We start from the raw sequence: 26,703 nt of genomic DNA, 5'->3' as shown, positions 1-26,703 counted from the left end.
ATGTATTACATGTTTGATGCACCGCGGGACCAGACTACTTTCTAATATTAAAGGGAACCTACCACCACGATTCTACCTATAAAGGTAGATCAGGTGGTAGGTGGATGTAAGGGACGTGAGGAGAGCTCTTTTTAGAGCTAATCCTCACGTCCCCGCTAACTTTTAATAAACTTTATTCCCCTAATATGTAAATTTACTTTTGCGGCTACTGGGGCGTGGAGTAGCCGGGCACGAGGCTACACAGCGCGGCTACTCCACGCCCCAGTAGCCACGTTACTCCTCCTACCCTGTGTGTTCCGCGCGCAGCTCCTTGTAGCTGCGCCCCCTCGCCCGACATGCTGGTGTTCTGCGCGTGCGCAGAACGCAGGTCCGCGGCTGAGCAGCCACAGCTCCAAGGCCAGAGCTGCTGTTATCAGTGTTGGGTGGGTCCATACACACTGACTATCCAGTCATTGCTGACTGCCTCAGGATCTAATGGCAAGTAGCAACACCCATTTGTCAATTTATTTAGATTTTATTTTACTGGACGATCAACCCCAAGTTATAAGGAAAAATGCTTAGTAAATATCCGGTCGTAATGTAGTAAAAAAGAGTCATTGGTGGAGATTTATCATTAGTGTCTGAGGTAAAACTGTTCTAATTGTCCATGGCAACCAATCAGAGCACAGCTTAACTACAGTACTGTGGAAAAATGAAAGCTGAGCTCTGCTTTCAGACACTTCTGATAAATCTCCCCCATTATTTATTTCCCATGTTCTTGGGATGCACCTACAGTTATAGTTTATGGGGGCTGTCAAACCAACCAGTGCCAAAGTAATGGGGTTCTGCTGTTTATGTACTCATAAATTTATAGCTCCATACACTTTATATACACAAAGGAACATCCATTTATAGCTGAAATACATTGCTGTGCCAAAGTGACATTTGTCCCTAAGGTATATAGAATTTAATCTAGAACAATTGCACACATCTTTTTTTGCCTGAAGGAAATAACCAAGCAGCATTAAAATAGCCAGCGTTTCCCTCAGCTGGAGATAAATAGTAAAGTAAATAAATGTGCGCCACCATCCCAGCGGTAATTTGTGTTCATGTTGCTATGAATACAATTCAGTGGAGAGTGTTCATGGAATTGTACACGTAGAGATAAGCGAGAAGCTGCTGCAAGAAAAACATTGCAGTCATCAACCATTCTACGCCTGTGTCCTGCCGATCTGTGTCACCATGTGGCACAAAGCAAACCCTGGTTCTACAAAGTCATACTTTCACATAGTACATTATATAATACAGCCATCAACTGGGAATGGGAATGGACATTACTAGGAAGGATTGTCCCTGGTAGCTGCCTGTTTGGAGGCTGCATTAACATACAGCAATGATCACTACACATCTTTCATACCCTACCCGTATAGTTTATGAAGAGGTCACTGGGACCAGAAATGGGTTGAGTGGTAATTGGCACCAGACAGCAGCTGCAGGAACTAGCACCATCCTACTAGTACTAGAAATGAGGGGCAGGTACCTTTATATGAATTAAGTTGTACTTGTAGTCGGTTTGCGCTTGAACTGGACAACCACCTTCAAGGCCCTATTACACTGGACATTTATCAGTTCTGTGATTTGGAACCAGAGTTTGTAGAAATTTCTTATATTGCACTTACATTGTAACATAATGGAGCTGTGTATAAGCAGTTTATGGGGGAGGAAGATTACAGTAGTGGTCATTGTTCCACATGTGGTCAGAATCCACCGATAGAATTTGATGCCATTCAAGATTTAATATAATGTCGCTCCTTTGCAGTGTACATGGAATCTAACTACATCAGTTTTTCATTGATCCCATGTTCATTTGGGATGGTAACCATGCTACATGTCATCATTTGATCCCGCTGAAGTGTGGAATGACAATGCAGGTTACACATCTTCATGTTCTGCCACATACACAAAATGCATTGCTCTTGGAAATCTGTGTCAGTAGTTCCTGGGATGGAATTTTGTTCATGTGTGTTTAGTAGAAAGCTTTCCATAATTAAGGATGGAAATCCACTTTAAGTTGTGTGAGCATTTAATTCCTTCCCTGGAACTGCAGTGATTATGTATTAACCTTATATTCCCAAGGGGGCTCCTATCTTAGCTGGCTGCTGTATCTGCACAGCCTGTCAGATACTATGGTAATAAATTTCATGCGGGGGTTGTTCTGGTTTTATTTGCTATAACTGCTCTTTGAAGCATCTAATGACCTAGTGGCTCATTTTCCTATAGCTTTGGTGCCAACAGTGGATTATCAGTAATTGCTCATGAATTTTATATATTGAAGTGATTCTCGAGCATTATTTAGTACTGACAGGTGCCATGGCCTGCATTGAGGTTGCTGTGTTGTCTGAGATCTAACACTTTTATTCACATTTTAACTTCTGGACCTGTTATGCCACTATACACATGTTATGCCAGCAGCCTGCTTTCACTGAAAGAGGGCACTTCTGATGTGTGCCCATTGGCTGTACCCGTTGCTTCAGGCTGCATGCACACATTCTGGTTGAATTGTGTTTCTAGCTGATTGCACAATTCACTCCTACACCTCTAAGATCCATATTTAATGGTATCCACATGATATACCAAGTGCTTGATGAGGGGATCACCACACCATACATAGCTACATCATCTATTTCAGAGAACTCAACTCATTTGGTCCTCCAAGGTCACTCCAGATATGATATGATCCTCCATCTTTTAAAAAATATTCAAAGTAGTGGTAAACTTGAGACAAGAGCGCTTCCCCAACTTCAAGGACTGCCAGCCAAAGCCACTATAAATCTCCACAATTTATGAAAGGAACTCCAATATGGACCCCTAGACAGGGGTGAACCAAAACTTTCTGCTGTCTGAGCCGAGCTATAGAATGGCACCCGCTCTTTTCAATTCAGTAATAATATATCAGGTTATTTTTTTAGTAAGTTACCGTGTATATACTCGTGTATAAGCCGAGTTTTTCAGCACAAAAAATGTGCTGAAAAACGTCCCCTCGGCTTATACACGAGTCGATGCACAAGTAAAAAATACTTAAAAAATAATAAACTTATATACTCACCCTCCGGTGGCCCCCGATGTGCAGCGCTGCTCCCCCGATGTCCGCGCCGCTTGTCTTCAGGCTTCCGCGCCCATCTTATTCTTCTGCTGGGCCCCTGTCTTTCCCGGGCAGTGCCTAGTATGACGTCAGCAGCGGCGCGTCATACTAGGCGCCGACCGGGAGAGAGCAATGGCGGCACCCAGCAGAAGAAGGAAGGCAGGCACGGAAACCTGAAGACAAGCGGCGGGGAAGGCTATATGCTACTGGGGGCAAACTGTATACTACTGGGGGCAAACTGTATACTACTGGGGGCATGCTGTATACTACTGGGGGCAAGCTGTATACTACTGGGGGCAGGCTGTATACTACTGGGGACAAGCTGTATACTACTGGGGACAAGCTGTATACTACTGGGGGCAGGCTGCATACTACTAAGGGCAAGCTGTATACTACTGGGGGCAGGCTGTATACTATAGGGGGCTGGTTGCCTATATACTGGGGGGGGGATCTGTGACCAATGCATTTCCCACCCTCAGCTTATACTCGAGTCAATAGTTTTTCCCAGTTTTGGTGGTAAAATTAGGGGCCTCGGCTTATACTCGGGTCGGCTTATACTCGAGTATATACGGTAGTTCTCCATGCAGTGTCTCACTCCCATACTGATGTTGGATGAGAACAGACACTATTTTTAAGTAGCAGATGACTGTGCCCCTGATGCTGCCCCTTATGTTGCTGCAGGTGGTGCTGCCTGAGATAAGAGACTCAATTTACCTCTTGGCTGGTGCACTTTTGCCCCTAGATTGAGGCAGGTACATATTGCATGTCACCAAGTTTTATCTCAAATTCCAATATACTCAGAAAAGAGATAAAATCATGCCCATTTTATAAAACCTTCAAATTGACCAGATGCCAAACAGGGTGATGCTATGAGAAGCCTGGAAGTGGGGAAGTTGCAGGAACAAAGACGGTCTCAGGTTTAGGGGAGATGACAGATTCTCATTAAACTCATGCATTTCTTCTTAAACAAAAGCTTTTAAACAATGTTTAAAATTCAAAGTGCATCTTAAAACCTTGGTTAAAAGGATTACTAATGCAATTACGAGCCTTACACATAGATCATTTTGTTGGATGGATGGATGCAGCAGTGAATGGTGTCTTACACATTGTATGATTACAGTATGTCAGGCCCTAATAATACTCTGGATGTACGGAACTTCTGGAATTACTTAAAAAAATATATGTTTATAACATTGGGCAGTTAGGTGCAATTCCTCTTTAAAAAGATTTGTAAACCTCATGTGGTATACAATGTCAGCAATTCATGAGTATGGGTACTGGTGGACTCCTGGACAGCCAATATTAATTTCTTTGTGCCTTAAATAGACATGAATAGAATTGCATTATTCCTGTGTGGGTGATAAGAGTGCTAAGTGTCAGCGATGAAATATGAGGACATACTCATTCCATGAACCATAAATGCATTAGACTTGAATGAAATAAGACAGCGGTGCATGTGTGTACGGAAATAAAGCTTGCCGCGGGGGGGACTGTTCTCTGAACCGGTTCACTTCTAGGATTCACTCTGCTTTGATTGTGTTCACTGTAATGAGATCAAGAAGATGACACAACCCATGCTTCCGACTGGAGAGATTTGCTGAACCTGCAGTGTAAATGACAGATTATGTAGGCAATGGGATCTAGGAACTTGGAGATCACTACATATTTGATCACTATGGAGCTGTACATCTGCTTTGTGTAGCTCTGCTGTGTGACTAAGCATTGAAGTACGGATTAAGAAGGGCTAGGGAGTTCTTGAAACAAAGTCTTTTCATGATCTAATAGGTATGTGATGTTCAGATACTGTAATATGGTTCCAGTACTTAGCACACATTGCTCTGCGTCTAGGGTAACTGTATGCTCTATGTTGGCCTGTACGCATCAATGCTTAGGAACTATTTACTGTAGTCAAAGGCAGCCGGTAGTTGAGTAGAGTATGCGGAACCAACAGAAAGGGTCCAATGCTGGCCCTCAGCTTTATGTGGTCAAGTCTAGTGGTCTTAAAAAAAGAATGTGAATCCAAGGTCTTCTTCCTTCTTGCTGAAAAAATAAATAAATAAATGGCACCCGGAAGAGGCATGGAACAAAACATGGATGTAAAATGGACTGTTTTTATATTGTGAGGTGGCAGGCGGTGTTCACAAAACAGATAGGTTGTGTGAAAGGGCCCTAAAGGAGAAACCTATTAGGGTACGTTGACATCACAGAATTGCAAAACAAAAGGGATGTATATTTCTCTCTACATGTCAGTTTTATGGCGTTGGATACAACAAAGTTTTTGTCTATTTTTTGTGTCATCTTGATAAAGTTTTGTGTGTTTATTGAAAGAAATTTGGGCAAAAATCATACAAGACAAATGGCTGCATACATTGTGCATACATCATTTATAGATTCACATATTAAAAACCATGTACACAATACATATGTTTTACAAAGTAGTGGAAAAATGCAGCAGTTTTTTTTACAACAAAAAATAATGATCCAGATGCACAGGACAAGAAAGGATGCACAAAGTTCACTATAGGGGACATTTATCATACGCTAGTGCTCCGTGCATCAGCGTATGACAAAGCCACATGACTGGACGCCATTGCGGTTACATAATTAGACATAGACTTTATGATGATAAAAACCTGTAGACAATCAGCAATTAATGTTCGCAGGTTTTTAGAAAATTTTCAGGCACGGTCCACTTCACGGTGGCCACGCCCCTTCATGCTTCCTCCACGCCCACATGAAGGTAGTTGCGAGGATAATTGCAATTTCTTGCAGTGTGCAAGAAATTGTGATTATTTTAGTGTTTCTACACCAAAAACTTGTGTAGAAGTAGTGATAAATGTCACCCTATATATTCATCCATCTTATCTATAGACATGAATGAATATGCCAGCGCTCACATTTCTGAAGTGAAGAACATGGCGTTGGCAGTATACAATAGACGAAATGTGGATGTAGCCTTAATGTAACATCTTTAGTCTGTAAAATTCGAAACTGCTTGAAAAAAGTTCTATGTGGACCGTGATATGCACTGGTTGGTGTACATGAAGCCTAAGGTTGGCTATGGACTGCACCCGCGCCTGCACAATCGCTGCTGCCGGCGACTTTTCATACGTGAAAAGTCGCCAGCTCCGTTTTTTTCTACGTCAGGCCCTGCCTGGCGTAGGTTAAACGCTGCGCTGCTGGCAGCCCGATACATCAAGAGGCAGAACCCTCTTGATGTATCGGGCTGCGAATTTGCAGCGGCGGGGCGATCATACGCTGGCGCACTGTAAAAAAAAAAGCATCGTCAGAATAGATCTATTACAAAGTACAGCATTTAGCCAAGTGTAGCCATAGCTAAAATAAAAACAGCTTCAACTGCACTGGGCGAATGCACAAGACAAGGGGACACATGTATCATATGTCTGACTTTTTTTGTCTTTCCTGCTGGTCAGATGTAGCTTAACGGTTTTCCTTTATTGATACATGTGGCTTTTGGTCTGTAGTGAATTTTTAAAACAGAAGTCTCCAAAAGTCACAAACATCCGTAGATTTGCACAAAAATGTGTGGTTTTTTTTTGTTACCATTTAAAAAAGTTGCAACTTTCACATCTGTATTAAGGATAAATTCTGCTTAGTTTGTAAAGAAAATCAGGCTTCTCCCTCCCATAGGGATGCATACTCCAGTCTGTATAGTGTGTGTCTATGGAGGCCGCATGGGATTAAACAGATCTGAGATGGGAAAATTAACCACTTTAATTTCAGCTTCATCTTTGAATATAATGTTCATAGCATACTACAACCAGGAAGAAAGCAGAGACGGTTAACACTCACAGCTGTGAGAGGAGAAACAGACCCGTCTTCAATCTAATAGACAGATTTGCCATAGCAATGTAGAAGAAACTTTGAAAGTAAGGGACTCTTAGCAATCTGTTTCTTTACAAACTAAGGAGAATTTCTTTTTCACACACACATTATCAAAAATCGTCTGAAATGACAGTTTATCTTAAATACTTCTATTTACTCATGTTAGAATATATTCACATAGGACTATACAACGACCTTGGCATATCATTACTAAAAAGACACATTTTCTTCATCATTCATCATTGTTCAGCAACAAATATGTTGTTTTTGTAGACCTTACAGTAGCAGATATCAGCTCAAGGGTTCCCTAAATCTATGTCTGTCCAGGGAAAATCTTACATTATCTGCTTAAAACACTTAATGGCCACAACAGGAAAAACAGTAAGAAGAAAATCAATAAAACGCATGATATTGATGGTGAGATTAAATATAGGACAGGGCAGGAGTCAGGAAATAACAAGTTCTGGGTCCCTGGTTTTACGCTATGGGTCAGTAACTCTAAGGAGCTGGCGTGCTGCTGCTCTGAACATGGGTCACTTGTTCTCTGCCCATTACATGCAGTGCTTTAAGTGGTTTAAGACTTTTTTTCATTAATTGCTTTATTTTACTCATGTTTATACCATTATTATTAATGACTGATACGTGGGGAGAATCTATTAATTTATGGTGCAAGGTCTGGCACTAAAAAGTGGTGTTTTGCGCTGGGATTTTACATTGTTGTGCATGGCCTTAATATATTGGGTGCACAGTTAGAAGAAAAAATGGGCATCAGAAATGGCACGCCACATTCAGGAAGGGGTGTAGAAGTTGATAGACATGCTTTTTGTTGGTCTAATTGTGCACTAAAAATTGCGCCAAAAAAGGTGTCCGGTAAGTAGAAGTGCAGGAAACAAAAGCTGTACCCAAATGGAGAGATAAAAAAAGGTGTGAGTTGTCAGAACAGCCGAGCAGGGCCCTCACTCCATATGAATGTTTGTACTATTAAATGTAATATTATATTTGTAATTTGGGGTTGGTCCTTATGTGTTTGTATATGGGATATTTGTCCTCAGCTGGAGGTAGTATTCTCTCCATGCCATTCTTCTTCATGTGTAATGTAAAGTGGGCACAGGGCTTGATAGGGATTGATGTGGTTACAATTTACAATTTATTGTATGTTTCCTGTCTAATATAGTGAGTCATCCCAGTCATCCTCACTGAGCTTATAGGAATCCGGGAAGCTCTGTGCCAGAGATACAAGGGTCGGCTTTCTGCCAGAATTTCCTTATAGCGGCTCGGCTTTCATTCTTTGCATTGCTTTTATTTCTCACACATTGCTTTTCTGTTTTGACTTAATATTTGTTAACTAAAATTGCATCGGTCATCTGTATTTCCTAAATGTAAAGATTTTTTTTGCACTTTATGACTGTATGCCAACTAAAGCTCTGTACCCAATGATAGATGCTGGGGATATGAGTGCCTGCTCTCACCATTTATTTGTTTGGGGTCAATGGTTGTATGTGCAACCGAAGTTTAAAATTATATGTTTTTTTCTGTAGACTTAGCCACAATGGTTGTATGTGCAACCAAAGTTTAAAATTCGAATAATTTTTTTCTCTAGATTTAGCCACAAATCATAGACTAATCTTGTTGAAAGTTGTTTTTAAATTTGGAGTTAATGGGCCACATTTACTAAGAGTGCAAACAGCAGCGTGAGGAGACTAAATCTACAAGCTACAGGCAAGATAAGTTTTTAATATCAGGGGAAGGAGGTACAGCAGAGCTGACTGTGTGTGTGTGTGTGTGTGTGTCTGTGTGAAAGCAGAGTGTCATTGTGTGTTATATCCATCTCATGGATCTTATCATCTTTTACCTCTGATCTGTCTCATCTCTCTTTTTCTCTGGGTCAGATACTAGTAGAAGAATGGGAAGCTAAATAAAAGTGTATATAAACCTGTATCCTGATAATGTAACCATATTGTCAGCACAAAGGGATCATGAAGTGTCTGCTTAGAGAGTCCCCGCTCACGCTCTGTAATATTACACTGACCATCCTTGAATTATAGGAGCTTAAACAGCAATAAAACTGAGTAAGATTGTAAAGTAAGGGGATAAAAATTATGTTTATTGTGTGAACATCACTAGGGGGTTAAAGTTTCAGAACTTTCTTTCATGGGCAAACTCCTTTGAGTAAATGTGGGACAATGTATGTGTATTTTTCCTACAGTTTATTTGCTGTTTTATCCATTGCCATGGTGAATATCTGCTTGCAATTTTAAACACTCAATTTTACAAGTTCCATATGATTCCATAAGACTACTGATCAACTGAAAAAAATATAGAATTATTTTGCTTGTTATAAATAAACAAATATTTTACTATACTTTTTGTGTGAGAAGGAAGATGCAAAAACTCTAAAGGCATAATAAAAGATATTATAAACCTTTTTGTTTTGCTAACTGTACACCATGTGATTGTTCAAGTCTACAGTGCAACTTCTTATTTTGGAAAATCTAGCCTTAACCCCTTAACGCTCTGCGCTGTAGCTCTACGGCGCAGAGGTATAAGGGATGTATGAAGAGGGCTCACGGGTGAGTCCTCTTCATACAAAGGTGGGGGTTTTTGCATAATGCATAAAACCCCCACCGCTAATAACCGCGGACGGTGCTAGCACCGATCGCGGCTATTAACCCCCCCGTTGCCGCCGGCGCGGGCGCCGCCATCTTTTTTCCGATCGCCACGCCCCCGAACGTCATCGGGGGGCGGCGATCGGTTGCCATGGTAGCCTCGTGTCTTCTTTTGACACGAGGCTATCTGGCAGCTGCAGATTCGTTACAATGAGCCAGTGGCTCATTGTAATGAATGTGCTGCAAAAATGCCATATATTGCAATACAGAAGTATTGCAGTATATGGTAGGAGCGATCTGACTATCTAGGGTTAATGTACCCTAGATGGTCTAAAAGATAGTGAAAAAAAAAGAAAAAAAAAGTTTAAAAAATAAAAAAAATTAATAAAATATTAAAAGTTCAAATCACCCCCCTTTCCCTAGAACGGATATAAAACATAATAAACAGTAAAAATCACAAACATATTAGGTATCGCCGCGTCCCAAAATGCCCGATCTATCAAAATGTAAAACCGGTTACGGGCGGCGGTGACCTCCGAGGCTGGAAATGGCGCCCAAATGTCCGAAATGCGACTTTTACACCTTTTTACATAACATAAAAAATGAAATAAAAAATTATCAAAATGTCGCACAGACCTCAAAATGGTAGCAATGAAAACGTTGCCTCATTTCGCAAAAAATGACCCCTCACACATCTCCGTGCGCCAAAGTATGAAAAAGTTATTAGCATCAGAAGATGGCAAAAATTATTTTTTCTTTTTTGTACACATTCGTTTAATTTTTGAAAATGTATTAAAACACAATAAAACCTATATAAATTTGGTACCACCGCGATCGCACCGAACCAAAGAATAAAGTAGGCGTGTTATTTGGAGCGAAGAGTGAAAGTCGTAAAAACTGAGCCCACAAGAACGTGACGCACGTGCGTTTTTTTTTCAATTTTTCCACATTTGGAATTTTTTTCAGCTTCGCAGTACACGGCATGTTAAAATAAATAACATTACGGGAAAGTAAAATTTGTTACGCACAAAATAAGCCCTCACACAGGTCTGTACACGGAAAAATGAAAAAGTTATGGATTTTTGAAGTTGGAGAGCGAGAAATGAGCCGAAAAACCCTGCGTCCTTAAGGGGTTAATGTGTAGAGAGGTAAACATTAGCTGCTGTGGTGGTCTGAATGAAGCTTTAACTCAACTTTTGATTCCTGTCGGTATGTGGCCTACAACAACTACAATTTGCCAGTTCACATAGTATATTTCCCATTCCCAAGTGCTTTGTCCCACTATAATGTAGCCTTGTACTCTCCCAGTTGTCATCTCCCCAGTGATCTTTCGCTATACTCAACTCTCCACTGTAAAAAGCTTGTCATTGCCTGCATACAGCTACATATCCTCAGTATAATAGATCATGGCCTTCTTAAAGGGAACCTGTCACCAGGAGACCCATTTTTAGCACTCCCCCAGTCCCCACAGAGCATAGTACATACACTGCCAAAGTGTTTTTGTATAAAAAATAGGTTTTACAAAAAAAGATATGTTATATTGTACCTTTCATTAGCATCTGCTGTGTGACTAGGCAGTTGCCTAATGGGAGGGGCTGGAAAGGAGCAGTTTCCTCCCACCCTTGGGAAACATGTGACCTTTTCAAATATATGAAAATCTCCCCTCACTCGGGATTGTCTGAAGAGGAGCAGGGGGCGTCGCTAAGCCCAGTGATGGGTGTTTTCATATATTTGAAAAGGTCACATGGAGAAGCTGTTCCCCAAGGGTGGGGGGGAACTGCTTCTTTCCAGACCCTCCCATTTGGCAACTGCCTAGTCACACAGCAGATGCTAATGAAAGGTACAATATAACATATCTTTTTTTCTGTAAAACCAATTTTTAATACAAAAACACTTTGGCAGTGTATGTACTATGCTCTTTGGGGACTGGGGAGTGCTAAAAACGGGTCTCCTGGTGACAGGTTCCCTTTAAATAATAAGTACAGACGGTCCTTTACTTAAAGACACCAGACTTACAGACGGACCCCTCTGCCCACTGTGACCTCTGGTGAAGCTCTCTGGATGCTTTACTTTAGCCATGGACTGCAATGATCAGCTGTAAGGTGGCTGTAATGACATTTTATTGATAATCCTTGTTCCCATTACAGCAAAAAATTTTGAAAATCCAAATGTCACAGGCACAAAAAAAAAAGATTTGTCTGTAGTTACAATCATAAAATATACAGTTCCGACTTACGTACAAATTCAACGGAATAACAACTCTAAAGAACCTATCTTGTACGTAACCCGGGGACTGCCTGTATTGAGTGTAATTTATTATATGGCTGAAAAACATGAAAGTTAGTAGCTCATATGATTTATTAACCCCCTTACCGCCAAAGCCACTTTTCACATTCCTGACACTGCCCATTTTTTTCAAATCTGCCCTGTGTCACTATAAGTGGTGATAACTTCTGAACGCTTTAACATATCCAAGTGATTCTGAAACTGTTTTCTTCTGACACTTTGTACTTCATGTCAGTTGAAAAATTTTGGTGGTGTGTTTTGCATTTATTTATGAAAAAAATCAGATATTTGGTGAAAATTTGAAAAAATTCTCGCTTTGCAAAATTCAAAATGTTCTACTTTTTCCACACATAGTCATAGTAGCAAAAAAAACGTAATAACTAACATTCACTGAATGTCTTTTTTTTACGCATCCTCTCATTTTTGTAGGTTGTTATGGGGCTTTGAACTTTACTTGTGATTTTTCATAAAAAACGCAAAATCATGCTATTGAGGGACCTGCTCAGGTTTCAAGTACTTTTGAGAGGCCTAAATAAAAGTAAAACCCCATAAATTACCCCATTATAGAAAATACACCCCTCAACATACGTAAAACAACTTTTAGGAAGTTTGTTAACCCTTTAATTTTTTTGGCTGAATGTGTTTTTCATAGAATGTACACATTCCCAGTGGATAAAATACCAAAACGCTCCACAAAGTTTGATACCCAATCTCTACCGAGTATAAAAATAAGCTTGTGGGGGGCATGCGCCGTGCGCGGGGGGTCCAGTTCACTTGTGATGCCCCTTAAGGGATTAACACCTGCGATTGTAGGAATCTCCGATCGCAGGTGTTAGAGGCTCTCAGGAGCCGGTGCCAGAAGCTTGACGTAATAGTACTGAAAAATGCAGGAACGCACCTCCCGCCATGCAGTACTATCATGTCAAATGTCAGGAAGGGGTTAATTGAAATCCCAGCTTTTCTGTGTTTTGGAGTCCAATGGACGGTGTTATTGCGGTGACTGACAGTGATTGACATACCATATGTTAGGACTGCCCACTGGAGTAATAACCTCAGACACAGAACTTCCTGTGTGCAGGCTGAAATGCAGTGCCAGTGCTATACTATACTAAACTGTTCTTCTGCAACTGGCCTAAGCAAGCTTAGAAATAAATATAAATGTAGCTAAATCCTTTTCTACTAAGCCCTATAGGAATCTGGGATAGTAGGTCCAGACATTCAGGTACTTCCCCTTTTGACTATCTGTGCATCTAGGAGCCAGAACCATTTCCACAGAACTGACTTACCTACATGAGAACAGTACAGGCAGTCCCCGAGTTACATACAAGATAGGGTCTGTAGGTTTGTTCTTAAGTTGAATTTGTATGTAAGTCGGAACTGTATATTTTATCATTGTAATCCCAGCCAGAACTTTTTTGGTCTCTTCGACAATTGGATTTTAAAAATGCTGGGTTGTCATAAGAATCAGGATTAACTCTAAAGCTTCATTACAGAAACATTTTATAACTGTTACAGCTGATTATTGTAGCCTAGGACTAAAGTACAATAAATTACCAATATCCAGTGGTCCGTTTGTAACTAGGGGTCGTATGTAAGTCGGGTGTTATTAAGTTGGGGACCGCCTGTACTACATGCTCATGAGGATATTGTCCTTTGTTAACTTATTTAAACATCTGTTCTGCACTATGTGGATTTATTCTGAGTACCATAGAGCTGCATGGTTATGGCTGGGTTTTCATTGGTTCCTTTTATTGTGGCCAAAAGGCGACTGGAAACCCGGCTCACGTAGGAATGTCTAATGTCCGCAAGCAATAACTTATGATACACCAAAGCCTACATCAGGCAACCATTACAGATGTACATTTTTGCATCTGGTTTATTCTCGCCATATTAATGTCAATGATCATCATAACTAATTATAGTAAACATGTAACGTCTTTAAAGTTGTCCGCAGTTACAACCTTGTGGTTGTAAAAAAATCTAGTCGCATTTACAATGCAGCACGTGCGATTTGTCTGACCAGTCGCCTAGCAGCCCTAACCTTACAGGCAGGCATTTTCAATATTTTATACCTTTTTATTAGATATATAATATTATGTATAGTGCTTGAGATTTTTTTCATCTTCCTTCTCACACATTTTTTTATTTGTAAATGCTAGTAAAGAAAGGCATGGATGTCTTATTATCATGTAACAGGTTTACATGTTAGTAACCCAGAAGACTGTAATTCCGCCGTTCTGTGGAAACACTGCCCCATGCCTGTAAAGCATAATACCATTCATAAAAAAGCTTTAAAAGTAATGAAGATTTTTGTTTGAAGAATTCCTATATGTTTTTTTTCTTGAAATGTTATTCTTTTCAGGGTGAAGAGGTTCATGATATGACCCTCAAAGTCCTATCTTGATTTTGTTGCCATTGGGGGGGGGGGGGGGGGGGGGTGAGAACGGTCTGGGATCTGTGCTCCTCACCTCCTCCTGACATGAGTTTCAGAGGGACGGGAAGGGAGGAGACCATCCTGCTGAGAAGAATCCGCTGAGGAATTTGGGTTAATGAAGCTATTTTTAAAGTCCTCTACACTGGAACCACTATTGCACATAGGGTTTGGTCACACATTTACACCACCACCTGCTCCTAAAACAGGACCTTGATTCTTTAGAATTTCACTTTATTTTTGTGATGTTTGTTTTGCTTTGTATGCTTTTTGACAGCTTTTTTACTTGTAATTGCTACAGATCACTGGAATTACTTTTTGGAGATTGATGCAAAGGAAAGGATTAATAGAGTAACACAACTACATTAGTAATAGGAAGCACAGAACTGTAACTGTTTTACTTACTGTAATATGTAGAATATCTTTATAAAAATCACATTATAAGCAAAGAATTTTATAAAAGCTAAAATAAATTAACTCCAAAAATGTTTTATTCAGTTGATCACTGTATATAATAAATGCTGAGCAGAAGAAAACTACTACACTCTTAAATGCTTAATATGCAAACCTGAAATTCTGCTGCCGCAGAATAGCAATTCATCCCATTGCCAATGCTTGGCACAGAATTCTAGATTCTACCCACACTATTCAAATCAAGTCATTTCAATATTATTAATAGTAAGTACAACTATGTTTCAGTCCCCAGATGCCACAACCACTAACAGAGGCTATCCTGTGCCAGGAGTACACAGCCATGCACCCTAAGATCTATAAAGCACTGTGGAATATTTTGATGCTACACAGGTAGTCCCCAGGTCACGTACAAGATAGGTTCTGTAGGATTGTTTTTAAGTTGAATTTGTATGTAAGTCGGAACTGTATATTTTATAATTGTAACCACAGTCAAAAAATTCTTTGGTCTCTGTGACAATTGGATTTTAAAAAAGAATTACAGCTGTTTATAGTAGCCTAGGGCTAAAAGTACAGTAAATTATTAACATCTAGAGGCCCGTTTGTAACTAGGGGTCGTCTGTGAGTCGGATGTTCTTAAGTAGGGGACCGCCTATGTTTTTTATTAGTATTATTGTAAGAAATTCCATTCTCTAATCACCACAATTAGTCTTATATGCCTCCAAGTTGTGATAGGACTTTCCAAGTGTATCACATAAATTGGCAGTACATGATACTTTTATCATGAGTATGTATTTTAGCTATAGGCTTTCTTTCTAAAATATTAGTGGTTTGGGAAAAGAGCATTTTCATACGTCTTTTACATGTTCTCAACCTTTAGGCCACCTACACATAGCACATATTACACACTGATTTTAGCGCAGAACAAAAAACGATACTAGTATTTATATGCATCCCATCCACACACTGCTTACAAAATCTGAATCTGCAGCATGTTAGTTTAATGCTGTGGATTGTGAATGCGGAATTGCATTTCAAGGCTTGAGCACCAATCTACCACAGACCATGAGATAAAACAGACTATTTTTGCTTGTTTCTGTCACTGTGAAATTACCGATGTGTATATTCTGCTGTGTGTGCAGTTCCACTTATGATTCAGGTCTCATTGGCCCTTTTGCACACTTGCAACAAATCCCTAAAATTTATTGACCACACTTGCATGGACGGAATTTACAGCCTGGAAAACTACTGTACACACATTTGTGAGCAGAAACAACCTTTTCCTTTTTTGTTAGGATGCTCCATTCTCTCCATGATGTCATAACACTGATGTGTTGCAAAGTTACAACCTAACATCACAAAGGATGTGCACATTATTGCGGGTCTGGCAACCAGGGATGCAACAGCTATGATGAGCCTCTTGCCTCAGGCAGCACCACCTGAAGCAAGTTTGGGGCAGCAGCAAGGGCTCGGTCATCTGCTATAAAGCAGGACCTGACACCCAATATTGGCATTGGTGTGAGAAACTGTATGGTGACCCAACCTACTAAAATAATGACCTTATATATTACTACTAGATGGGGCAGAGGAGGGTGCTTTTCTATAGTTCACCCCTGCTGACACCCCGGAAAAAAATCCAACATAGGTTGATCCTCTTTTTCTCTAAGACTGAACAGCAGAAGTATCTTCCTATTACCAAGTTCCCATATCAGGTTCTTGTGTCAACATGAAACCCATGTATGATCAAGAACGCAGCAATGAAAACTACTGAGCTATGTATATTAAATGGTAAACTCTACACGTGCATAGCATATTTATTGGGGCATATTCATTGATAATATTACAAGAAAAAACGGTTGTAATTTGTACTCAAAACTTCCTACAATACCTCATGTCACATTTAACAAGTGTTCTAGACACTTTTACTCTTTGTATGGTAAGTCGTTACTTAGCAAGAGGGGGGGTTTGACCTAATGGGCACCTCATTTTAAGTGTTATTGGTGTACATTTCTAATAAATGCACTAATTTCTATTATATTTGTATTTCTGTTACATTATGGAGGTTTGGGTGGAAGCAGCAACTACTTGAGCTACCTGAAATACAGGTGTGTGGGTGGACCTGCTTCTTGTAAGCTATGAGTAACTATCTGATTACTTAAAGGTAGGGGTGGAGTATGAGAGTATGACAGGTTTGTATGTGTGTATTTGCTGACATTACTTCTTGCCTGCGTACAGTTTCCTCCTTACATTGCAGTGTAAGCTGGCTTGTGGAGTCTGCACACTAACACTTATTGGATAGCTGGTGTTCCTGTACAGAGTGAAACTATGCAGTTTCGATGTGAGGCCACACACTGGTATGTACTCCTAGTAAACTTTGAGCGATAAGAGTGAACACTCCTTGCTTTATGCCCCGAGTTTACACAACTTGGATAGATCACACAGCGAATGTTATTGGGGAATAATATAATTCTACTCACGTGAAGGAAATATCAGCTGTATCCACATCTAGTCATTACTTTACAGGAGATACACTGTTGTATTTTCATTTACTATCAAATAAATAGCTATACATATATTGTTTGATAGTCCATTTGCTTTATTGGGGAAGAATCACAACTTTTACAAATTTAGGATGTCCTCAGAAGATACAGTAGATTGTGGGCAAGAATGTGAAAAATGTGTGCCTAGGCAATGGTTAATGTCATTGGCATCCAGAGATTCAAATATAGACTGGTGATAAGGGCTTTGGCGTCTGACGAATTCCACTGAAAAACCACTTTCGTCTTTTGCTGGGATATTGTAGGCTTTTGCCTTGTTAACATTCCTGTGGTTGGCTAAAATCTGTCTTTAAAGCTAATTTTTTTTATTATAGAGTAATTTTAATGATGTCATTTTATGGGATGAGATGTATGTACTGAGAAATTAAATCCACAATGTTGACGGAAATATGGTAAAATGTCATGTGATAACAAACAACACAACAAACTGCACTTACTTTTTGATATATCCTGGACGATTCAGCATTACATCTCTTATGCAGCTCCTATCCACACGGTACCACTCAGCGGCCGAGAATACTGCAGTGAATTTCCTAGTTCAGTTTAGAAAAGAATGCACGTTGATTATTTTTTAAAACTTGGGAATGCTTGTGGTTTTTTACATTTTTTTTTAGTATTAAGTAATATTTTTTAATTTATTTTTTGTATAGGTACTTTAATAATATATATATATATATATATATATATATATATATATATATATATATATATATATATATGTTCTTAGTACAGTCGCTGTTGTGGTATAATGGTTACATTGACTTATGAAAAATTATAGTACATGATGAATGATTTGTAGTCAAAAGAGATTGATTCATTTAGCAAATTTGTGGCTTAGGCTGAAATGATTGCTCTATTATAGTTTGAATGATAAAATTATAATCCACTGTATGAGTGCTCTTCATTTTTTACTTTAAGGCTTTGACATTGTGTTTAGTCATTTCCTGTCAAGTGTCACTCAGCTTAGGTGTATCACAACAAATCAGCCAATTCTATAGTAATTATAGAGATACTCCCAAGACTTGTCATCACAAGTGCACCTTTACGTAACACTCATGGTATTCTGACACAGGCCTTGGTTTCTTCCTCTATGACTCTTGTTACCATAAGATTTTGTTTTATTATTTATAGTGTCTATATTACCTGTTTGTCATCATTTATTGCATTACGCTGCAAAAACAGTAGTTTTTCTTTATCTTGTCATATGATGAGCAACTTAAAGGATGCTTTACACATAGTGTAAGATTATTTTTGCAGATTCAAAGCAAAATCTGCGGTGGAAATGTTCAGAAAGGAAAGTTTCATATTCGCTCTAAGTTAATATGTGCATGGAAAATCTCGGAAGCACGTAGCCGATATATGACAGGTGGATTGTGGGTAATTTTACATGTCATTGAATTATATGATGTATACCATTTTGGGTATCATAAGACTATCTAATTGGTTATAGGGCAGCATGGTATAATTCTCATTTATGATCAGCGGAAAATATAATGTAATAAAGGAGTTGTCCAGTTGTAGGTATTTCTGATATAAATAAGGATATGTGGGCCCCACCTATCATGAGAACGGAGACTGATTGAGCTCTGTTTCAGTCAGTTGATGGTCAAACATTCTCTGGATGACATTCAAGCAAGCCAAGTATATGATAGGTGGTATACACTCCCCTGATTTCACATCCATCCGCCAACGTGCTTTTGACTTTTGTGTAAATCTTACATGGGAGACATTTGTCTCAAGATTTCTCTATTATACTCCCAGCCATGTTTGTGTGTTTATCTTACCAGGCGAAATATGAAAGGAGTCTTAAGAATGTTTGTTTTCATTGTTTGTCAAGTGAATACTGTAATACTTTGTAATACATAGCAGCTACAAGCTCACTGCCCTTACCTGAAGCCATTGTATTCAATCTTTGCCATGTTGCATGCCCCAAAAGAATTCCTGATGTTAGACAGATAATCCAAGTGTTTCTCCTGCCTACTGGGACCCACATTTAGGGTCCACTCTGGTATCACTAACTTTTTCTTGAGTTCTGCCCTTACCAATTACATCCTCCAGACCACATAGCTCCATATAAAATGTCTCCAGGCCGCAGAAATAAAAATGATGTGTAAAAGGTGACAAGGCAAATGTTCTTTTTCTTACATTTTCAGGGTCAGAAAATCCCCATGTGCTTTTCTGTGCTGCCCTGTAAGTGAGGATAACGGCCCTGTAAATACAGGATACTGGTGCAGCAGCAGGGGACCATTAGAGAGCTGAGAAAGCTCTTGAGTAAAAAGCTTCTTCATAAGATTTCCATGTTATTAAAGCTACTAGTGTGTCGCACTGAGTGTTTCACAGCTGAAATATAGGGAACTGACAGATCATAAAAGTCAGAGCGCTTTATATCCAGCTTTTAATCAGCAAAGATTAAAACACCACGGAGCTGAACATTTTGTGCCGCCATCTTTTCATCTAGTAACTATCCCAGGCAGAGCTGTTTGTATCCGTATTTCTAAGGATTATAATACAGCCTGGAAAGCATCTGCTACACGTGTAAGGGCTGTTCTATCCTCAGTCCTGGGCTGACATCAACTTCAGATACCAAAATCTCAGGCTCTACACCACCGGGACCCAATGGTTATACACCACTGAGTCCATTCAGACAGCCGTGTGTTTGGCTGGACCGGATCACGGGCGAGCACAGAGTCGGGAGGCACACTCCTCACCCCTCCATAGGACATGACACAGTCACAGTGAGGTGACACACTGTGTGCCCACCACATCATGATCAGGAGACAGACTTCTATTGCGGCTGTGATCTGGCCACAATTCCAGCCATTGGAACGAGCCCTTACATGTACTTGCCTTTTTTATACAAAAGCATACACAGCAACCCATATGTTTCCTCATGCTGGCCTAAAAAGAATCTGTCAACAGGTTTAATTCCCTAAAACCAGGTGTCCTGATGCTGCTGGAGTTTTAGCCCAAATTTTGGGGACACCAGTCCTGTCATTGGAAGCCTTGGAGAATACAGCTTGCTTAGAAGTGGAGAGTAGAGATTCCCGTTCGGCGTTTGGGCAGGCCAAACAACTAGCAACTAGCCATTGCTTTAAATGGCCAGGAGTATCCTCTTCTCCAATCACAGCCACGGATAGGAGTTAGGGGCGTTAATATGCCTGATTGGCTGTTCGGTAGTAGATCTGGCAATATGTTGGGGTCGCACCTGAATGAGAAGTTCGAGCATGCCTTGTTTTATTGCACGATTGAAGTGAATTCAGGTGTACATGCCAGATGGGAAAAAAATCAGGGTTCATCTCCAGCAGAATAAATCCAAGACCATAAGATAATAATATGATTAGCTTGGGTGGCTGCCTTGGACCCAAGGACCTTAAACTGCAGAACTGAAAGCTGACAGAAAAGTCCCCTCAGCACCACTCAAGATATTTTACATTGGTAAATGGCATAATGGTAAAATTGGCAGCAATTGTCAAACTATTTAAAAAAAAATGTACTGGTGGTGGGCCCATCATTTTTCCTAATACTATGGAGTTTATGGCAACAAAGTGTCAAGTGAAGAATCTTACAGAAATTCTGACAATCCTTTGGATGGAATTTCATAACATTGTATAACTGAATATATCCTGAGCATATATTCACATGTAGCAGATTTGGAATTTCTGTGATTATTAAATGTGATTGATAAGAGATATATTCTTGCACTTCTTTTTTTCTCACTTCTAATAATTTTTCATGCTACAATTCATGTTGGCAATACAAGTAGCTTCAAGGTTACCAATACTGGTACAATTCCATGCCCAGATTCTACATATTTTCCCTCCATATCTTTCTGTGTTTAGAATAGACCCACAGTCACCAGTCAATCACTTTTTTGTACCATGACAGCTGCTGTTACAATCCGCTTCTTGCATGACGCCTCCATGGGGTTTTTCATGCCACCATAAAAATACCCAAGATGAGTTGTTTTTTTCTGTTTGCAGAGCTATTCGTTCTGTCATTACTCTGTGTATCCCGCTGCTTTCAATCCCTTTATCACAAAGTTTGAAAGCTGCGGTGAATTCCTGCAGCATTAAGAGACATGCTTCTACGGGTCCATCTGTGCTGCGGAAGTTTGACGCAGCATAGGGGTAGCATTTGGTTAAATCTCAACCTTTTTACTGTTACTATACAATAATATGGAGCCTCATGCTTCTTTTGTAATCAAAAATTATATATGCTGCTGTTTTGCACTAATGCATGGACTCTTTACATCAGTGGTACCCAACCTTTTTGTATTTGCTGCACCCAAATTTTTTTTCCCAGGCTAACCCCCTTACCATGGTCCCTGGGGAAAAGAAAAAAAAAAATCGGTCACCCAGCTAATTCCCCATATCTAAACCCAACTCATAGAATGTGGAATTTCCCAGCCCCTGGTCTAAAATGCCCCCTTTTCCTGCAGCTGCTTCCTTTTCTGTAGCCCCTCCTTATAGTGCTCCTTTTTCTGTTGTCTGTCTGTCTGTATAAGAAGGGGGCAGTATAATACCCACTTATTCTATAGCCCCAACACACCTATAGTGTGCCTTTGTCTTTGGCATTTTCAAAAAAATTTTCATACTGTAGATACTGAAGTATATTGGCCAATCCGAGTATAAGCTGAGGCACCTAATTTTACCGCAAAAAATAAAATGTCCAGTAACCTCCCCTCATCAATAAAATGTCCAGCAGCAGCCTTCCATCGCTGATAAAATGTCTAGAAGCCTCACTTTAATAAGAATATGATGACGCTGTAGAAATAAAGATGTGTAGCCCTTTTTTGGGGAGGTATTAGTAATAGCCCTCCCACAGCAGACTCTGGTGCTGACCTATGTGTACAATGGGACCTGGAGCCTTTGCAGCAGGGAGGAGTGGGAATGTGCCCCCTGGCACACGTCTCTCCTGTATCATCCATGTACAGCGCTGCAGACTATGATGGCGCTATAGAAATAACCATGCATTACATTCCTGTGTAAAATGATTGGGGATAGTGCCACACATGCTAGGTAGCCCCTGGGGCAGCAGCTGTTGTGCCAGTCCCTCATGTCACCGGCTGGCAGCAGGGAGCGATGTGTCCTGCTCAGCTGCTGTTTCCCGCCCTGCTCCGTCCCACGTGTAGCAGAGGGAGGCAGGACAGGAGGGAGAGAGAGGGAGGCAGGACAGGAGGGAGAGAGAGGGAGGGAGGCAGGACAGGAGGGAGGGAGGCAGGACAGGAGTGGGAGGTCTGCGGCTGCAGTTCATCCAGGGAAGAGACGCAGTTTTAATCAATCTCCCGTCCGGAGTGTGGATTTCCCGTGTAGCAGAGGCTCGTACACAGGACAGCCGGGGCAGGAGGCATGCAGCACACAGCCCTGTCCAAGCTCTGGTAACAGGAGGACGTGCACCCCCGCCTGAGGTAAGAGGCTGCCCCTGCACGGAAAACTTCCCATGGACTTTATAACCGACCCATGGAGGGGCAAGATGTGGGCACTGAGGGACTGCCAGCCATGTTCTCCCCGTGCTGCAGGTGACAGCCCGACACTTGTGTTGTTCTCTGGTGTCAGCCTGCTCCCCCGCGCTCCTCTGTGTGATTACAGGAAGTGTAATGTCTCCAGTGCCATATTCCACATGACAAACATGTATGTAGTGGTGAGTGATGGCAAGCGCTGCAGAGCATCTCATGTGTGCCCCCCTGTGCCCTCCACCTGGCTGTGGATAGTAACCGGCCAGTACTCCTAACATTACCGGGTTCTGTGGTCACAGGTTCTGGAGGCTTCATGTTTCCCCATTAGATCCAGTGTCACTCATCCTAGTACATTCATCTTATGTGATGGTGAATCATACAGATACTATACATGTAATGGCACAGCCCATCCAGCAATGTATACTGTTCATTAGATCATTCCTGAATACTGGCATCTTGTTGTGTGGGACCAGTCTCCAGCTACACACCTATGGCTGGCTGCAGTTTCTTGGGTTACACCTTTTGGCAGATGTAGTGGAAGTAAAATGAGTCATTTTGTAACTATAATAGCAGCTGCTGGAAGGTAGTAGTACAGCTGGGGATGCACTGGGATGTACGCCGCATAGTGGCGCCTGCCCCCACGGCATGTAGGTGGTATAGTGGCGCCTGCCCCCACGGCATGTATGTGGTATAGTGGCGCCTGCCCCCACGGCATGTGTGTGGTATAACGGCAGCTGCCCCCACGGCATGTATGTGGTATAGTGGCGCCTGCCCCCACGGCATGTAGGTGGTATAGTGGCGCCTGCCCCCACGGCATGTATGTGGTATAGTGGCGCCTGCCCCCACGGCATGTGTGTGGTATAACGGCAGCTGCCCCCACGGCATGTGTGTGGTATAACGGCAGCTGCCCCCACGGCATGTGTGTGGTATAACGGCAGCTGCCCCCACGGCATGTATGTGGTATAGCGGCAGCTGCCCCCACGGCATGTATGTGGTATAGCTGCGGCTGCCCCCACGGCATTTATGTGGTATAGCAGTGGCTGCTCCCACGGCATGTATGTGGCATAGCGGCCGCTGCCATTGCGGCATGTATGTGGCATAGCGGCCGCTGCCATTGCGGCATGTATGTGGCATAGCGGCCGCTGCCATTGCGGCATGTATGTGGCATAGCGGCCGCTGCCATTGCGGCTTGTATGTGGCATAGCGGCCGCTGCCATTGCGGCATGTATGTGGCATAGCGGCCGCTGCCATTGCGGCATGTATGTGGCATAGCGGCCGCTGCCATTGCGGCATGTATGTGGCATAGCGGCCGCTGCCATTGCGGCATGTATGTGGCATAGCGGCCGCTGCCATTGCGGCATGTATGTGGCATAGCGGCCGCTGCCATTGCGGCATGTATGTGGCATAGCGGCAATTGCCCCTGTGGCATGTATGTGGCATAGCGGCGGCTGCCCCCGCGACTTGTGTGGTATAACGGCGGTTGCCCCTGCGTCGTGTATGTGGCATAGAGGCAGTTGCCCCTGCGTCGTGTATGTGGCATAGCGGCGGCTGCCCCCGCGGCATGTGTGTGGTATAACGGTGGCTGCCCCCTGAGCATGTGTGTGGCATAGCGGCGGTTGCCCTTGCGGCGTGTGTGATGTTGCGGCGGCTGCCCCCGCGGCATGTGTGTGATGTTGCGGCGGCTGCCCCCGCGGCATGTGTGTGATGTTGCGGCGGCTGCCCCCGCGGCATGTGTGTGATGTTGCGGCGGCTGCCCCCGCGGCATGTGTGTGATGTAGCGGCGGCTGCCCCCGCGTTATGTGTGTGGTAAAGCGGTGGCTGCCCCTGTAGCGGGTGTGTATGTGGTATAGTGGCGCCTGCCCCGCGTTGTGCGTCTCTGCTCTTGTTGTAGAGACGGCCGCCCCCGTGGTGTGTGTGTCTCTGTGCTGGTGGTATCGTGTTGGCTGCCCCCGCGGTGTGTGTCCTCAGTATAGCGGCGGCTGCACCATTGCATATGTAGCCTGTTATGCACTATAATCTTCCTATTGGCATGTGCAGGACACTACACAGATGCAGCAGAGCTCTGCAGGCTGCCTGCACATGGTCCAGCTATCTTAGCAGTCTGCCTGGGAATCACTGCTGCTCTATCTCATCACGTGTCACTAAGGCATGTGATAAAGATGACACTTACCTGATGTCACTAAAGGCTTGTATCACAGTGTGTTTATAGTTACCACCAGCTGAATGAATGTTTGGCCGTGTTGAGACCAACTCAAGAACGAAGAATATTACGTTTTTATTACTGTTTATATGCCACACTATGACAACACCTTCACAGATCCCGAGCACTTATCTTATAACATACATTTTGTTAGTCCACTGTGCACCAAATTATTGTCTTCTATCCTGGGTGTGAATTCATAAATCTGATACTGTGAATGTAAGAGGATTACACAAGGTTACATCTCGGGATTCTTGGTTATATAAACATTCTATGTACGGTATTTTGGCTTGGGTTTATATAAACCCCATGTACAGCATTTCTGGCCATAATTCATGGCACCATGGCTTTGGCCTACTTGGCTTAACTTTTATGATCTTGCCCAAAAGCGTGTTGCCCTATGCTAGCTAATGGCAATGCAGCTTTTATATCTTACTGATTGTTTTTTTTTTTTTTTAAAGTTTCTTGTATGGGGTATTCCGTTTTTAAAAATGACATCTATCCATAGGTAATAAATTGATTCTAGATAGTTGAGGTCCTGTCACCCTTGCCTGTATTTCTATCTACTACTGCTTCTGCTTAAAGGAAACCTGTCATCAGAAGGCTATATTTTAGTTGGGACAGGTTCCCATAGACCCACTAATGTGGATAGCAGTCATGGTCTTATCGTGCCTTAGTGGTCTATAGTTCTTGTAATATTCACATATGAAGTTGACCTGGCACCCTGCCAGCAGGTCCTACTGAAGTCCTGGGATTGCGCCTCCCTACACTGCGTAGGAACGGGACACATTCACAGTGAGCGGCGAGGCGGCTTGCGGTTCCTCGAAGCTCACTGAGCATGCGCAGTCTAGGGAGGTGCAATCTTGAATAGTGACGAGATGGGGGAATATGGTAATTAGGGAGCGCATGTTACCTTTTGAAATGCAGCCTCCCTCAGGACTTCAGAAAGACCTGCTAGCTGTGTGCCAGGTAAAATTCACCTGTGAATATTACAAGAACTACAGACCACTAAAGTATGATAAGACTATGACTGCTAGCCACGTTAGAGAATCAATGGGAACCTGTCCACACCCCCTGGTGACAGGTTCCCTTTAAGATGTCATGTTTATTCATTACAGGGCCTGATAGCTGCTCTATCCTATTCAAATGAATGAGCTATAACACTAAGCACAATGTACGGCTGTATACTTGGTAGGAAATGAAACGACTGCAGCATATTTCATGTGCCAGGCCATAGACAACTCCTTTAAAACCATTTTATAAGTATCTATTATGACTGAAAAGCAAATTGAAGGAGTTGTCTATTTTCAGCAGAAATTTGATATTGTTTATGTAGTGAAAAGTTGTACAATTTTCCAACATACTTTCTTTAGAAATATCTCTCGCTCTTCTACATTTTTCTGTCATTCAACAGGAGGCTTCATTGTTTACTTCCTGTGGATAAACCCTGATCCATGGTCATGTGATGTCACACAGGTGCATTATAATACAATATTGGTCATTTGCTGAATGTTGACAGTCCCTTCAATAAATGATAAGCAAGGTTTAAGCTTAGCCTATGGGGAAAATTAGTGGTGGCTCAAGAAGTAGAAGAGCTTGGTATACTAGTCTGGGATATGGTGCTAGTCAGATCTATCCTCCCTTGGCGGGGCTATCACAGATATCCTTGGCTCAATGTTATTGAGCTTGGATGCACAATCTTAATCGGTCAGAGGGATTAAAATGACAGTACGGCACAAATGCCAGAATGGTGGAAGTATAAACGTGGCTATGCCTCATGCCAGACGCG

General features: G+C 41.9%; 1 protein-coding gene across 17 annotated transcripts in view; it reads left to right on the top strand.

Moving 5' to 3' along the window:
• TJP1 (tight junction protein 1) overlaps positions 1 to 26,703 on the top strand; it is a 349,705-nt gene that overhangs the window by 262,022 nt on the left and 60,980 nt on the right. Inside the window, exon 1 of one of the 17 annotated variants that reach the window (XM_072148057.1) lies at positions 16,915 to 17,055. The exons of 15 other annotated variants lie outside the window; for them this stretch is intronic. The gene's annotated coding sequence lies outside the window, so the exon portion shown is untranslated. Of the gene's footprint in view, positions 1 to 16,914; positions 17,056 to 22,462; positions 22,667 to 26,703 lie in introns of those variants that run through there. One more of the 17 variants, XM_072148058.1, reaches the window with a different exon arrangement.

The sequence above is a fragment of the Engystomops pustulosus genome, chromosome 4 (genome assembly GCF_040894005.1).
Source record: "Engystomops pustulosus chromosome 4, aEngPut4.maternal, whole genome shotgun sequence".
Classification (NCBI taxonomy): Eukaryota; Metazoa; Chordata; class Amphibia; order Anura; family Leptodactylidae; genus Engystomops; species Engystomops pustulosus.
Note: the sequence above shows the minus strand (reverse complement) of the source record. Positions and strands in the feature narration are given on the sequence as shown.